Source organism: Fundulus heteroclitus, unplaced genomic scaffold, assembly GCF_011125445.2.
Source record: "Fundulus heteroclitus isolate FHET01 unplaced genomic scaffold, MU-UCD_Fhet_4.1 scaffold_56, whole genome shotgun sequence".
NCBI classification, from domain to species: Eukaryota; Metazoa; Chordata; class Actinopteri; order Cyprinodontiformes; family Fundulidae; genus Fundulus; species Fundulus heteroclitus.
In genome coordinates, this window is record NW_023396989.1 from 802,534 (window position 1) to 813,880 (window position 11,347).

Here is an 11,347-nt window from a genome sequence, read left to right on the forward strand (position 1 = left end):
CAGTACATTCACATATAAAAGCACTACTATAAAAACCCATTATAAGAAAAATAAATGCATAAAAGAAGCATCTAACATTACGTTCACAATAAAAAACAAAACAAAAAAACTTCTACAACAAACCCATTATAAGAAAAATAAATGCATAAAAGAAGCATCTAACATTACGTTCACAATAAAAAACAAAACAAAAAAACTTCTACAACAAACCCATTATAAGAAAAATAAATGCATAAAAGAAGCATGTCCGTTTAGTTCAGAAAACATTGCAGCTCCTGTTTCTGGCATCTCATAATCCTTAATAATGTTTCAGAGAAAGTGAGACGTTTATTTTGTAAACGTGACGTCCCAGTGGCTTAAAACCCAAAACCCATTAGAGCAAAGATCCGGTCACCAGGTCAATGTTGTGTCTGCTGTTCAGCACCAGGAGGACTGGGACCGGTTCTCTAAAAGGAGGTCCAGATCAGAGGAGCAGCATCACCAGGCCCAGACTCTGTGGATAAACTCTTCTGCAGGCCAGCGGTCACGTTCTAAGGCATGAAGATGTTCTCCCCCTGGATGGAGAGGAACGTTGGTTTCTGTGAAGAGAAGCAGGGTGGAGATCACATCCAGTTCTGATTGGCACCATGAAACCTGTTGATCCACTATGTGAAGGTTCTGCTGAAAAGGCTCAGCTCACCTGGATCTTTTCTGAAGTAGAGACTCTTCAGACTCTTGGAAAAGAGAAGGACCATTAGAACATTAGAACAGCGAAGAACCAGAGGGCCTAATTTAAATGATGTTTTGTGTTTTAGGTCCCAAAGCTTCTCTGCTGACCTCCCAGCTGGACAGCATCAGAGCCGTCATGGTAACCAATTAAAACCTGGAAATGAACGTCAGTAAATGATCATAAACGTCTCACAGGACGATGTTTGACTGAAAACAGCAGTTTCTCCTCTGCAGAACAAAGAGTCAGGAGTAATTTGTTCCTGATGCTCATCAGTCACACAACCCCCACCCTGGGACCAGTCTACTTCCTGACACCTGTGTCCTATTATCTCTCTTCCTGGTGGGTCGCTGCCCCCCCCCCCCCCCCCCCCCTGGGCTCCTGTTAGGCAGCGGTCTGTGTGGAGAAATGAACCCGCTGAGCTTCTCGGCACAGAGCTGGGTTACAGATGGAGGCTCTGGTCTGGTGAGGAGGAGATGTAGGAGGTCCAACGACGATCTGAACAACAGAAGCACAGAAAACAGCCCTGAGATCCCATTGTTCCTGAGGACTCTTCTGCACAGGACCATAGCTGACAGGGAGCCTGGAAACTGAGGGCGCCACTACCAGGGATGCTTGAATGAAGCCTTCTCTGACGCTGACCAACCACATGCTGCCTCTGATGCCTCCTGCAGCCGGCCTGACCACACGATAATGTGAACCAAACAGTTTGCCCAGCACCAGCAAACCCAGGTACCAGAAGAAGAACCAGAGGAGAGAGAAGAGTGGACAGAGAATGTTGCATGTTTCAGGTAAAATGGGAGGTAGACTATCTGAGCCCATGGCTCTGGTCTACTTAGAGCAGGGGTGTCAAACATATGGTCCGCGGGCCGGAACCGCCCCGCCGAACAATTTAGTCCGGCCCGGTGGCTAAATGCATTATCATTATTCAAAAAAAAAAAAGCCACATTGTCAGACAGTGTCCTGCATTAAGAATTGTTGTCTTAATGCCAAAAAGAGCTCACCAGATTTGACTTTCACCAGTGGAGCAGTACTGCTTTTGCCATAGTGCTCCGCTTGATTTAGGAATGTGAATAGTTTTATTATGATTCATGCGAGGAATATCTCAAATAATATGGACACTACAGTGGGAAAGTAGGAGAGGAAAGGAAGAACAAGAAGAAAAAAGAAAAGGTGAAAGAAAGAGGAGATAAAAGGAAGAGAATGATAAAACAATTATTGAAAAAAAACATGTAATTTGTTTAATTGAAAACCTGCAGTTCCTATATTGTCCACGAGGGGCGCTGTGTTTTAATCAGCAGATGGCAGCACTAAGCTTCAGATGTGGAAAATTGAATTTAAATCATTTCTTAATTTTTATCTGTTTGATGTATTTTGTCATGCAGGACAGTGTTTTTAAGTTCCAAAAAATGTGAATAAATATTTTTCAACATTGTACAATCACTGTGATCAGTTCTTATGCATAATACACAAGTAAATGTTTAACTGAGTAAAAGTATTGTTGAAATTGCACATACTTTTCTTAAAAAGTTATTCATAATATATTGTGTAAAAGTGAAATTCATTTAACATAAAAATCAACAAAAAGTCCACTTTCATTAGTTCTATTTAATCTGGCAATGAGTTTACTCGTGTGGCCCTCTTGAAATCAGATTAAGCTGAATGCCGCCCCTCAACCAAAATGAGTTTGACACCCCTGGCTTAGAGATTTTGATAAAAGTCGCCTACACCACGCTGCACAAAGCTACATATGAGAAGTGTACTGAAGCTGCAAGGGTTAATGTTGACCTCAGATCCAAAGTCCATGAACCACAGCAGGGTTCTACCAGAACCACACAGGAGTCTGCACTCGCTCGCTAAAGCGAATAAAGCTCCTGTCAGATGGAGAAATGCTGTGGGGATGGCAGGAGCTTCTGCTGATGAGAGTCTGGTTAAACACTTTGTCTGGTTGCAGCGCTGCGACCGGATCCAGTTGTTCAAGTGAGCCGCAGCAAAGGAACCTTCACGGTGGAACCCCCTCTGTGTCGCTGCTGCAGGTTGGCCCTGTCAACGTCCAGCATGTTTGGGAGCGAGTATTTGTTAGAGCGGTCTTTCAATTCAATTAAATTTTATTTCTATAGCTACAATTCACAACACATTTTCCAAAGTCAGATTCCATCAGATCCTCCAGGTTGGTGAGAAAGTTTCCTCTCTAAGGAAACCCAGCAGGTTGCATCAAGTCTCTCCAAGCAGCATTCCCTCCTCCTGAAAGAGCGTAGAGCCACAGTGGACAGTCGTCTGCATTGCTGATGGCTTTGCAGCAATCCCTCATACTGAGCATGCATGAAGCGACAGTGGAGAGGAAAACTCCCCTTTAACAGGGAGGAGAACCTCCAGCAGAACCAGAACCAGGCTCAGTGTGAACGCTCATCTGCCTCCACCCACTGGGGCTTAGAGAAGACAGAGCAGAGACACAGAAAGCACAGAAGCACACATTGACCCAGGAGTACTTTCTATGTTAGAGAAGACAGAGCAGAGACACAGAAAGCACAGAAGCTCACATTGACCCAGGAGTACTTTCTATGGTAGATGGTAATATAGGATGATCTGCCTCCCCTGATGATGTCACAGCTAACAGAACACCAGACCAGGTGTACCTTCTATGAAGAGAAAAGAGACAGAGAACCAAAAGTTAAAAGATGAAATAACAACAAACAATGCATATTGGAGAGCAGTAGGAGAACTCAGCAGAGTGAGAGAAATAGACCCTGATGTCCTCCAGCAGCCTAAGCCTATAGCAGCATAACTATAGAGGTAGCTCAGGGTAACATGAGCCACTCTGACTAGAAGCTTTGTCACAAAGGAAAGTTTTAAGATTAGTCTTAAAAGTAGACGGGGTGTCTGCCTCACGGACCAAAACTGGGAGTTGGTTCCACAGGAGAGGAGCCTGATAGCTAAAGGATCTGCCTCCCATTCTACTTTTAGAGACTCTAGGAACCACCAGCAGACCTGCAGTCTGAGAGCGAAGTGCTCTGTTAGGAACATACGGGGTAATCAGAGCTCTGATATATGATGGAGCTTGATTATTAAGGGCTTTATACGTTAGAAGAAGAATTTTAAATTCTATTCTTGATTTAACAGGAAGCCAATGAAGGGAAGCTAAAATTGGAGAAATATGATCCCTCTGGTTGATTTTCATCAGAACTCTTGCTGCAGCATTTTGGATCAGCTGAAGGCTTTGAACTGCATTTTGTGGACTTCCTGATAGTAAAGAATTACAATAGTCCAGCCTTGAAGTAACAAATGCATGGACTAGTTTTTCAGCATCACTCCTGGACAGAATGTTTCTAATTTTGGCGATATTCCTGAGGTGAAAAAAGGAAACTCTGGAAACCTGTTTAATATGGGATTTAAATGACATGTCTTGGTCAAAAATAACACCAAGATTTTTTACTTTATTACCAGAGGCCAAGTTAATGCCATCCATATTAAGTGATTGATTAAGAAGTTTATTTTTTGAAGACTCTGGTCCAAAGATTATAACTTCTGTCTCGTCAGAATTTAAGTGCAGGAAATTTAAAGTCATCCAGATTTTTATGTCATCAAGACATGACTGCAGTCGAAGTAACTGATTGGATTCATCAGGATTTATGGATGAATATAGCTGAGTTTCATCAGCATAAGAGTGGAAATTAATCCCATGATGTCTAAAAATTTTGCCAATGGGAAGCATATATATAGTAAAGAGAATTGGTCCAAGGACTGAACCCTGTGGTACTCCACAAGTGACCCTAGAGTTTGAGGAAGATTTATTATTAACATGAACAAACTGGAATCTTTACGACAGATCAGATTTAAACCAGCCTAATGCTTTCCCCTTAATCCCTACAGTATGCTCAAGTCTTTGTAGGAGAATAATGTGATCAACTGTATCAAATGCAGCACTGAGATCTACCAGGACAAGTACAGACACAAGTCCATTATCTGAGGCCATGAGAATATAATTAGTGACCTTCACCAGAGCTGCTTCAGTGCTATGATGAGCTCTGAAGCCTGACTGAAACTTCTCAAGTAGGTCATTACTTTGTAAATGTTTACATAGTTGATTAGCAACTACTTTCTCAAGAATTTTAGATAAGAAAAAAAGATTATATATAGGTCTGTAGTTTACTAACTCGTCTTGATCAAGAGAAGGTTTCTTAAGTAAAGGTTTAATAACAGCTACTTTAAAAGCCTGTGGTACATATCCATTTACTAAGGATCGATTAATCATGTCTAAAATAGGATCACTGATCAAAGGGAATACCTCCTTAAACAACTTGGTTGGGATTGGGTCTAACATACAGGTAGAAGGTTTAGATGAAGCTAAAATTTTAGATAGCTCAGAAAGCTCTACTGCTTTTAAACAGTTCAGACACTGCGCAGGTTCTAAAGATTCCTCCAATGCTGCCTCACTTACTGAGGACGATGTAATCATGTTTGGGAGGATGCCAATTATTTTATTTTTAATGGCATCAATTTTATTTATGAAGAATCCCATAAAATCATTACTGCTAAGAGCTAAGGGTATGGATGGATCAACAGAGCTGTGGCTCTGGGTAAGTTTGGCAACTGTACTGAAGAGAAATCTAGGATTATTCTTATTCTCCTCAATTAATGATGAAAAATATGCTGCTCTAACTCTGCGAAGGGTCTTGTTATACAACAATAGACTGTCCCTCCAGATTAAGTAGGATTCCTCTTGGTGTGTAGAGCGCCATTTTCTCTCCAATTTCCTAACATTGTGCTTCAAGGAACGCAGCTCTGAATTAAACCAAGGAGCCAGCTTCCTGTGAATAATCACCTTCTTTTTCAAGGGAGCTACATTGTCTAATGCAGAACGCAATAACGAAGTCACACCGTTAACAATGACATGTATTTGTGAATGGTAAGAAACAGCATTGCTGCTATCTGCAGGGTATTTCTGCAATACTGACGATATTAAGAGGGGGACAGAGTCTTTAAAGTTTGATGCAAGATTATCCGACAAAGCTCTACTATAATGGAACCCTCTATTGGGGGTGGAGAACTAAATTAGATTAAACTCAAATGTTATTAAAATGATCAGATAGGACAGGGTTGTGAGGAAATACTGTTAATACTTCACAATCAATGCCATATGTCAGCACAAGGTCTAAAGTATGAAGCCAAGAGTGCTTCGGTTTATGCACATTTTGAGCAAAACCAATTGAATCTAGGCTACACTAAGGTTATCACATTCAGTGTCAACATGGATGTTAAAATCACCCACTATAATAACCTTGCCAGTGTTTATCACCAAATCAGATAAGAAGTCTGACAACTGATTAAAAAACTGAGAGTAAGGGCCTGGTGGACGATACAAGACAACAAACAGAAGAGGTTTTATTGCTTTGCAGTTTGGATGAGGGAAACTGAGGGTTAAATGTTCAAAAGAACTGTAATTATTAGTTGGCCTGGGACTAATTAATAAATCAGACTGAAAGATGGTTGCCACTCCTCCTCCTCTTCCCACAGATCTGGGAATGTGGAAATTTGAATAATTGGAGGGAGTTGACTTATTTTTTTTTTATTGCATCCAGCTGCAATAAAGCTGCCAACTGTCCCGTTTTAGCTGGGACGACCCGTGTTACAAGCCAAATTTAAGGGTCCCTTGTTTGACACTCATTTTACCGTATTTTGACTGCAGCCTGAAATTTGTGTGTAACACTAGATGAGACTTCACGCCTTATTTTCCTAGACCTACATAAGGATGTCAGACCGGAGCAGCTTAGAGTCTCTGACAGATGGCTCATTTCCAAAATTACATTAAATTGCTAAATCTAGAACAGCACAGTGTGCATGCATTTGTTTGGCTCCATCTTGTTTTCATGGATCAAGCCACTTGTTTCTCTCACAAGATTGGTGATTGTGTGTGTGTGAGAGAGAGAGAGAGAGAGAGACCTCCTCTGTTTAATGTTGGTTTCTCTCTCTTAACGTAAATGGCTTCCTTCACACCCCTTTAAAACCATCTGTCTTCTTTGTCCAAAGTGTGAACAAGAATAAAAGACAACCAGTGAGAGCCAACATCAGAGCAGGATTACTTCTGCTGCAAATCATTTTAGGAACTGAAAACAGTTGTCAGAGTTCCATAACACTCAGATTCATGGTTACTGGACAAAACGTTGTGACAGCATTGTTTTCTGAAGTTATTTTAGGGACTAGGCCGTGGCAGTGAAACTGCAGCAGCAGATGTCACTAGAGAGCACTGAATGAAGCATTGGGTAATGATCCTTTAGGTGAAGTAATGAGCTTGAAGGCTTCATTGCTTTGTGAAGCTTCATTTGGCCATCACTGGTGTACCTGGTACATTTTCAGGGTAGCCACCTTTGTGATCCAAATTACAGAATGGTTTAGTGTGTATCAGGGGTCCAGTCCTCAAGGTCCAGGGTGGTTCTATCAGAACCAGCAGCTTGTCTGGTGGGTCAGAACAAACTGACCAGTGATCTCTACTGTGTCCATCAATGACCTTTGACCTCCTTTGACCCATTTACCTATTCAGCTCTGTTCCTCTGGTGGACCACTGATGAATCCTGACCTATGCAGACCCAGGAAAAGCCCACATCTTCTGTGGTTCTGCTGATATTCTGACCCAGCCGTCTACCCATCACAGTTTTATACCTTTCCAACAACCAAAGATCAATTTGCTGCCCATAATCCGGCTTTTATTGCCTAAACTAGAATCTAGATTTGTTCACTTGCTGTATAATATATTTCCCACTAAGAGGTAACATGATCCAAAGATCATCAACGCTATTTACCTTCACCTTTTGGTGGTCATAACATTATGCCTGATCCATGCATGCACTAGTTAAGAGGCACCAAACAGATAGTTCAGTTTATCTGTCTAATTAAGAGTTCAAACCAGCTCCTTATTGGGATTTATATTATTTAACTTTCTCCATTCAAATAAAAACCTTGTTTCCACCAGAAACCAGAAGAAGCTGTGAGGCTGTTAAGCAGGAGGAAGAGGAGCTGAGAGCTTCAGGGAGGAGCTGAGCTGTTACTGAACTATAGAAGAGACACAAACTTCCACATTCAACCCAGTTCACCACACCAACATCATCTCTGCTCAACATGGACTATTATGGACTTTCTCTACTGGTTGCCTCATTTCTAACAGGTCAGGTTTATTTTAAATATATAGAATACTATATTCTAATGTTTTACTTCTTAATTAACACAGTCCAGTTTTAGAAGTAACACATTTCTCCTCCTTTAGGTGTCATCTCTCAACAGCTCACTCCTCTTGAGAATGAAAACTTCACTTTAGAGAGCAGCTCTGTTACTCTGTCCTACAGATTCTCTAAAGAACCGTCTGGAAGTGATGAGTTTTACTGGTATCGACAGTTTTCTGGAAAACCACCAGAGTTTCTGCTCTGTCATTTAGGATCAGGAAATATAGTAAATGAGAAAATTGCTGGACTGAAGATTCATGTGAAGGGAACGGAGATTCACCTGCTGATCTCCTCTGCTGCAGTGACTGACTCTGCTGTGTACTACTGTGCTGTGAGGCCCACAGTGACAGGAAACACCAGAACTCTGTACAAGAACCTGCAGTACTCCACAACATCCACTAGAGGGCCTCACACACTGTTCAACCACTGATTGTTGAGTCCTTGGACTGATGACAAAGACAACAATTTCAATTCAATTCAATTTTATTTATATAGCGCCAAATCATGAAACATGTCATCTCAAGGCACTTTACAAAGTCAAGTTCAATCATATTATACAGATTGGGTCAGATTATACAGATTGGTCAAAAATGTCCTATATAAGGAAACCAGTTGATTGCATCAAAGTCCCGACAAGCAGCATTCACTCCTGGGGAACGGTAGAGCCACAGGAAGAGTCATCTGCATTGTACATGGCTTTGCTGCAATCCCTCATACTGAGCAAGCATGAAGCGACAGTGGGAAGAAAAACTCCCCATTAACGAGAAGGAAAACCTCTGGCAGAACCGGGCTCAGTATGAACGGTCATTCTGCCTCGACCGACTGGGGTACAGAAGACAGAGCAGAGACACAACAAGAGAGACAAAAAAGCACAGAAGCACACATTGATCTAGTAATCTGTTCTACATTAGATGGTAGTAGCGGGTGAGCCGTCTTCTCTGGATGATGTCACAGTTAACAGAACGCCAGACCAGGTGTACCTACTATGAAGAAAAAGAGAGAGAGCAAAAAGTTAAAAGCTGAAATGACGACAGTCCATTTCAATGTAATACAATGCAAAACTGGAGAACAGTAGACTGAAGAACAGTAGAAATCAGTAGAGTGAGAAATTAGACCCTGATGTCCTCCAGCAGCCTAGCCTATCACAGCACAACTATAGAGATAGCTCAGGGTAACATGAGCCACTCTAACTATAAGCGTTTGTCACAAGGAAGTTTTAACATAGTCTTAAAATAGATAGGGTGTCTGCCTCAGGGGACCAAAACTGGGATTGGTTCCACAGGAGAGGAGCCTGATTAGCTAAAGGATCTGCCTCCCATTCTCGTTTTAGGAGACTCTAGGAACCACCAGCAGACCTGCAGTCTGAGAGCGAAGTGCTCTGTTAGGAACATACGGAGTAATCAGAGCTCTGATATATGATGGAGCTTGATTAATTAAGGGCTTTATATACGTTAGAAGAAGAATTTTAAATTCTATTCTTGATTTAACAGGAAGCCAATGAAGGGAAGCTAAAATTGGAGAAATATGATCCAGACAACAGAGACATGAAGCAGTAAAAATCAGAGACAGAGCTGCTGTGGAAGCAGGAAACTCTTTGATTGGTTGAGTAGAAGTTGCCCCGCCCCCTGATCTTCAGCTCCCATCCAAGGACATTATGTCTTCCTCCTGCAGTGGAGGAACATTGTTCATCTGCTGTGTGGCTTTCAGAGCTCCACAGACATGTTGCTTTACCTCTTTTTGCTTCTATCTCACATTAGAGGTGAGTTTAAGAACAGGGATTCAGGTTTTGTTCCAGCTGCTGCATTAACCACAGATACAGACTGCATTTCACTACTTTTCTGCTTCCTTTGCTCTGATAGAAGGAAAATCAGCTTTTCATCATCATGGAAACTGAACTGACAGAGTTCTCCTGTTGATTTAGTTGTGAATGTCCACAGAGTAACACTGAACAGGGGACATGTGTCCACTGTCTTCTCCTCTCAGCCTCATGGACAATGTTAGTCTAACGGCTTCATTTTCTTCTCCTTTTCCAGGACTAACAGCTGGAGACACAATCTCTGCTGGTAGAGATGAAGTCAGAGGGACAGAAGGACAACCTGTCTCACTCAGCTGTAGCTATGAGACAACTGTATCCTCTGCAGACCTCCACTGGTTCAGACATCACTCTGACCTCCAGGCTCCTCAGTTTCTACTCTGGAAAAGAGGAAAAGGAGGCTCTGCTGAATATAATCCTGATAAGCGATATTTCTCAGCAACAACATCTTCATCCACTGAGCTGAGCATCAGAGAGCTAACCCTGGCAGACACAGCTCTCTACTACTGTGCTCTAGAAACACAGTGATACAAAGTGTAGAAGAGGCTGTACAAAAAGCTGAACACAGATATCTGACTACTCTTCAGAGAGGAGGGAAGTGGTGTTCAAAGCACAGCTTCATATCAGATGGATTCTGCTAATTCCTGTTTGATCACAGTCACTGTGGTTCCAGCTGCTGATCAAACACTGTGGGAGGATCCACAGGAGCAGAGTCACTAATCTACCACACTCACAGGAACAACCAGAGCAACTGAATCAACCTGTCAGAGAGACAAACAGAGACATTCCTTTCATTTACTGGAGGTTGGTTAAATGTGCTTAACGGACACAGGTAGCTCAAAAAATACATTTTAATGTTCTTAGATAGTCGAGGCAGATGAGTGTTCACACTGAGCCTGGTTCTGGTTCTGCTGGAGGTTCTCCTCCCTGTTAAAGGGGAGTTTTTCCTCTCCACTGTCGCTTCATGCATGCTCAGTATGAGGGATTGCTGCAAAGCCATCAACAATGCAGACGACTGTCCACTGTGGCTCTACGCTCTTTCAGGAGGAGTGAATGCTGCTTGGAGAGACTTGATGCAACCTGCTGGGTTTCCTTAGAGAGGAAACTTTCTCACCAACCTGAGGATCTGATGGAAGCTGACTTTAAAGAGACTTGAGATGACGTGATGTTAATTGGTGCTATATATAATTAATTCAGTTGAATGAACTCATTACAAACCTACTAGATATTTTATATCCACTTTCAGCCACGATGACCCGCTACGGGCCAGAGGGAAATCCCAGCGGGCCTGGTCAGTAATAGCTGCAGTAAGGAGGGATTTCTCCTATATCCCCACCGGGGAGGAGACCCGCCTGGACGGAGCTCTGCTGCTCCCAAAACTCCAAAAGCAGATTCAAAGTAGGCTCAAAATGTTGATGAGTGCACAGAGGAAATTTGGAAGTGAACGTTCTCGCTTAAGCAGCATTTGTGTAACATTTAGCTATTGAAAGGGAGAGGCAGAGCCAGGGGAGAGGGAGGGGGGGGGGGGGGGAGCTCCATGAGCCACGGAAAGAGAATTGACGGAGGAGACAACAGAAAGGCTGCAGGAACTTCATCAGATGTTAGCAGTAAAAA